At 43.8% G+C, this 6,151-nt stretch overlaps 1 protein-coding gene across 5 annotated transcripts in view; it reads left to right on the top strand.

The window, feature by feature from the left end:
* Positions 1–6,151, top strand: part of TCF20 (transcription factor 20) — a 185,748-nt gene that overhangs the window by 98,071 nt on the left and 81,526 nt on the right. The gene's annotated exons all lie outside the window — the stretch shown is intronic.

Raw genomic sequence — 6,151 nt, 5'->3', positions numbered from 1 at the left:
GTTGACCAGGCTGGTCTCTAACTCCTGACCTCAGGTGATCCACCTGCCTCGGCCTCCCAAAGTGCTGGGATCACAGTCATGAGCCACCGCGTGCAGCCTGTTCTCCATCTTTTGAGATAGTTATATTTCAAGGCCTTTCTCAAATGTTACTTTTCTCCATGAAATCTAACATTCCCTTAACTGGATGTTTCCCTCATGATGTTTGTAATTTTCTGGTGCACCTTTAATCTTTGATTTTTGCTTTTTGCTTTTTATTATACCTTTCTTTTTTCCTTTTTTATTTTTTTTATTTTTTGAGACAGAGTCTTGCTCTGTCCCCCAGGCTGGAGTGCAGTGGCCCAATCTTGGCTCACTGCAACCCCTGCTTCCCAGGTTCAAGCAATTCTCCTGCATCAGCCTCCCAAGTAGCTGGGATTATAGGCATCCGCCACCAAGCCTGGCTAATTTTTGTATTTTTGGTAGAGACGGCATTTCACCATGTTGGCCAGGCTGGTCTCAAACTCCTGACCTCGTGATCCGCCTGCCTCAGCCTCCCAAAATGCTGGGATTACAGGCGTGAGCCACCGTGCCCAGCCTATTATACCTTTCTAAATGTGTTCTTGCCCTCCTTCCCCAGTCCTCCCTGAGGGCAAGATTATGGTGTTGGCACTTGCCGTATCCTCTACAGTGCATTGAACACATGAACAAGCAATCATTTTAGAGGTAGAGAAAAACAAGTACGAGAAAAAGGCAACAATCAATGGTATTTAGTTTTGGTGTAGGGAAGTCTTCTCCTTTTCCAAGGATTAGTTTTGGTGGTCAGGAACCTTTTTGAAGCCAGGAGAAACAATGTAGGTAAAGAATTAAGTATATTGAGGCCAGGCCTGGTGACTCATGCCTGTATCCCAGCACTTTGGGAGGCCGAGGCGGGTGGGTCACTTGAGGTGTGAGGTAAAGAGTTCAAGACCAGCCTGGCCAACATGGCGAAACCCTGTCTCTACCAAAAATACGAAAGTTAGCTGGGCGTGGTGGCATGCGCCTGTAACGCCAGCTACACGGAGGCTGAGGTAAGAGAATCACTTGAACCTGGGAGGTGGAGGTTGCAGTGAGCCAAGATCACACCAGTGCACTCCAGCCTGGGTGACAGAGTGAGACTCCATCTCAGAAAAAAAAAAGAAAAAAGAAAAAGAATTAAGCATATTGGGTCTAGTATTTTAGAGTAGAAGAAAAGAAACCAAATGGGGAAACGACTGAGAAGCACCATTTTTCACAGTTTGGGGATGAGTCCTAGTACTTGTCCTCAGGGTGTTCAACAGTATTGTGTGGGAAACAGACAACTAGATCATTGATAATACATTGTAAAAATTTGACCATAGAGCTGGCTGTGGTGGCTCATGCCTGTAATTCCATCTATTCAGAGGCTGAGGTGGGAGGATTGCTTGAGGCGAGGAGTTGGAGACCAGTCTGGGCAACGTAGTGAGACCTTCTCTCCAAAAAATACATAAATAAAATTTAAAAATAAAATTGGCCATAGAGAGGGAAAGGCGCTAGAAAACATTGGTTAATTCTACCAAAGCTTAGTAAGAGCTAGTGATCTTAGCAAAATTGAGGTCCTGAGCAGGTGGGCAGAAAGGTTGGCATCGCGCTGGAGGAAGCTGTCTTAGGGTGAATACATGAATTGTCTTGACCCCCTTAAAAGGGCATTGCAGAAGGTATCACAAGAATATTTTAGGAAGATGATGGTGAAAGGTTAGTTTTTAGTACTTGGACTCAGTTCTTAAGGGAGAAGTAGGTCAGTGTTCAAAGAAACAATATTTAATTTAGTGTTAGAAACCTCCCGGATAGCATCTTGTTCTTCCACGTTTCATGTTTTTGCAGGGCCGAGATGAGTAGCCATGGGAATGAGACAGGAGTAAAGGAGGCTGGACACAGTAGTTGACGCCTACAATGGGACGCTAGGTGGGAGGATCACTTGAACCCAGGTGTTGGAGACCAGCCTGGGCAGCATAGTGAGACCTCGTCTCGACAAAATTAAAAATAGCCGGGCATAGTGGTGCATGCCTGTAGTTCCAGCTACAAAGAGAAAAAAAGGAGTAAGAGAGATAACTAAAGGGGAAGACTATGTAATGAATTACTTGCTCTTGCATGTCCTAGGTTCTTCTCAGTTACACCTTTTTAGAGATTTTTTTTCTTTTTCTTTTTCTTTTCTGAGACAGGATCCGGCTCTGTTGCCCAGGCTGGAGTGCAGTGGCATGATCACAGCTCACTGCAATCTCTGCCTCCCAGGCTGAAGCAAATCTTGTGCCTCAGCCCACCCCAGTAGCTAGGATTACAGGTGCGCACCACCATGCCCAGCTGATTTTGGTATTTTTTTTGTAGAGATGGGGTTTCGCCATGTTGTCCAGGCTGGTCTTGAACTCCTGAACTCAAGTGATCCTCCTGCCTCAGCCTCCCAAAGTGTTGGGATTACAGGTGTGAGCCACTGCGCCCAGCCAGATTTTTTTAAATTGATATGAAATTCACGTGACAAAATTAATCATTTTTAAGCGAACACTCGAGTGGCATTTGCTGCATTCACAATGTGTGCACCCATAACAACCTGTATCTAGTCCCAAAGTAAACCTGCTACCCATTAAGCAGTTACTCCCCTTGCCCTCTTCTGCCAGTCCTTTGCAACCACCAATCTGCTTTCTGTTTTTAGATTTACTTCTTTTGGATATTTCATTAGATGGAATCGTACAATATGTGACCTTTCATGTCTGACTTCTTTCACTTAGTGCGTAGTGTTTTGAGATTTATCTACATTGTATTGTGTATGAGTACTTCATTCCTTTTCATGGCTGAATAAATATTCAGTTTTATGTATATACCACAATCTGTTCATCCGTTCATCTGTTGATGGACATTTCGGTTGTTTCCACCTTTTGGCTATTTTGAATAGTGCTGCTATGAACATGTGTGTATATCTATTTGTTTGGATACCTGTTTTCGCTTATTTTGAGTATATACCTAGGAATGGAGTTGCTGGATCGTGTAATTCTGTATTCAACTTTTTGAAGAACCACCAGACTTTTTCACAGTGGCTGAATATTTTATATTCCCATGTGTGGCCTAGGCTGGAGTGCAGTGGCGTGATCGTGGATCACTACAGGCTTCACTCACTGGGCTCGAGTGATTCTCTTGCCTCAGCCTCCCAAATAGCTGGGATTACAGGTATGTGCCACCATACCTGTCTAATTTTTGTATTTTTAGAGACAGGGTCTCACCATGGTTGGCCAGGCTGGTCTCCTAACTCCTGGCTTCAAGTGATCCAGTGTGCCTGGTCCCCACCAGCAATATGTGAGGGTTCCAATCTCTCCACATCATCACCAACACTTGTAATTTTTTGTTTTCTTTCCTATAGCCATCCTACTGGGTATGAAGTGCTGTGTCATTGTGGTTTGTTTTTCCTGATACATTAACTTTTTAAGAGAAATGTTAGTAGACTTTATTTCTTAGAGCAGTTTTAGGTTTACAGAAAAAATGAGCAATAAGAGAGTTCCTGTTTACCCTCCCTCAATCCAACCGTAGGTTCCACTATTACTAATATCTCATATTAGTGTGATGCATTTGCTACACTTGATATACAGTATTGATATTTTATTATTAACTCAAGTCCAGTTCATATTTGACCTTTTTTTGTTTGTTTTTGAGAGGGAGTCTTGCTCTGTCACCCAGGCTGGAGTGCAGTGGTGTGATCTCAGCTCACTGCAACCTCCACCTCCAGGGTTCAAGCGATTCTCCTGCCTCAGCCTTCTGAGTAGCTGGGATTACAGGCACCCACCACCATGCCTGGCTAATTTTTATATTTTTAGTAGAGACAGGGTTTCACCGTGTTGGCCAGGCTGGTCTCAAATTTCTGACGTCAAGTGATCAGTCCACCTCAGCCTCCCAAAGTGCTGGGATTACAGGCGTGAGCCACCATGCCTGACTTTTTTTTTTTTTTTTTTTTTGAGACAGTGTCTTGCTCTGCCAGCCAGTGCAGTGGTACAATCATAGCTCGCAGTAACCTTGAGCTGCTGGACTCAGGTGAGATTACAGGTGCTAGCCACAGCAACTGACTTGAGTTCATTCTTTGTTGTATATTCTGTGGGTTTTGACAAATGCATAATGTCTTACATCTGCTAATACAGTATTATACAGAATTGTTTCACTATCCCAGGAGTCACCTGTACTCTCTCCGTATTCATCCTTCCCCCTCTTCCCTTGGATCCTTGGTAATCATTGATCTTCCTACTGACTTGACAGTTTGGTGTTTTCCAGAATATTATATAGCTAAAGTCATGGAGCCACTTCAGATTCATGTCTTTCACTTAGCAATAATCATTTAAGGTTCCTGCATGTCTTTTTTCTTTTTTTGAGACAGTCTTGCTCTGTCACCCAAGCTGAAGTGCAGTGGTGCGATCTCACTCACTGCAACCTCTGCCTCCTGGGTTCAAGTGATTCTCCTGCCTCAGTCTCCCGTGTAGCTGGGATTACAGGTGCCCACCACCACCCTTGGCCAAGTTTTGTATTTTTAGTAGAGATGGGGTTTCACCATGTTGGCCAGGCTGGTCTTGAACTCCTGACCTCAGGTGATCTGCCTGCCTCAGCCTCACAAAGTGCTGAGATTATAGGTGTGAGCCACCTTGCCTGGCCGGGTAGAGAGATCTTTACAGTTGAAAATACCTCTTCTAAATCCTTGACTTTGAGCTCCTCACGTGCTGAGAGTGTTATAAGTTTGTCTATATAGTATACCCTATGATAACCCCTAATATGACCACAATAGATATTTAATTGTGGTGGTACTATACTTACAGAACAGGTTCATGTTATTTTTGGAAGACATTCTAGATAATAGAGACCATCTGTTTTGTATTCACCAAGATTCTTGATTCTTTGGTGATATCTTATTTGTTCTGGAAAATTCCCAATACTTCTCCTCACTTATTGCCTTGCCTCCATTCCCTTCTCATTCTGAGAGTCCACCCATACAGGGATACATTCAACCTTGTAGTCACCCTTTCTTTTCTGATTTTTTTTTTTTTTGAGACAAAGTCTCGCTCTGTCGCCCAGGCTGGAGTGCAGTGGTGCGATTTCGGCTCACTGCAACCTCCGCCTCCTGGGTTCAAGTGATTCTTCTACCTCGGCCTCCCGAGTAGCTGGGACTTACAGGCACGTATTACCACGCCTGGCTAATTTTTTGTATTTTTAGTAGACATGGGGTTTCACTGTGTTAGCCAGGATGGCCTTGATCTCCTGACCTCCTGATCTGCCCGCCTAAGCCTCCTAAAGTGCTGGGATTAAATGGCATCCATTACAAGTGTTTTTTTTTTCTTTTCTATTTTTCATTCTGGGTAGATTACTTTGACCTGTTTTCAGTTAATCAGTCTTCTCTTTGACTAATCTGCGTTTTTTTGAGACAAGAGTCTCACTCTTTCGCCCAGGCTGGGGTGCAGTGCAGTGGCACGATCTTGGCTCTCACTGCACCCTCCGCCTCCCGGGTTCAAGCAGTTCTTGTGCCTTAGCCTCTCGAGTAGCTGGGACCACAGGTGTGTGCCCCTACACCCGGCCAATTTTTGTACTTTTAGTAGAGGTGGAGTTTCACCATGATGGCCAAGCTGGTCTTGAACTCCTGGCCTCAAGTGAGCCACCTGCCCCAGCCTCCCAAAGTGCTGGAATTACAAGTATGAGCCACCACGCCCAGCCAATTAATCTGCTTTTAATTTAATAACTCAATGGATAGTTCTTACTAATATCTTACTGTATTTTTCAGTTGTGATTCTTTTCAAGTCTGCTACATTGTTTTTTATGGATTCCTGTTCCCTGCTAAATTTTTCAAACTTCGTTTTTATTTCCTAGAACATACTAAATATAATTCTTTTATAGTCTCCTGATATCTCCAGTATTTGGAGTTCCTTTGGATCTATAACTGCCTCTCATGGTTCTTACTCATGGTACTTTGTTCATATGTTTGTGTGCTGGACATGGTATTTGAAAAATTGTTTATAGAAATAATTAGAGGCTTTGGGTGTGATGTCTTTTTCCAGGTGACTGACAGCACTAGCCAACGAGGATCATTTTAATACAAGTTGAAGCCCAGGCACGGTGGCTAAGGCCTGTAATCCCAGAGCACTTTGGGAGACTGAGGCAG

Source organism: Gorilla gorilla, chromosome 23, assembly GCF_029281585.2.
Source record: "Gorilla gorilla gorilla isolate KB3781 chromosome 23, NHGRI_mGorGor1-v2.1_pri, whole genome shotgun sequence".
NCBI lineage: Eukaryota > Metazoa > Chordata > Mammalia > Primates > Hominidae > Gorilla > Gorilla gorilla.
This window is presented reverse-complemented; position numbering and strand designations above follow the sequence as displayed.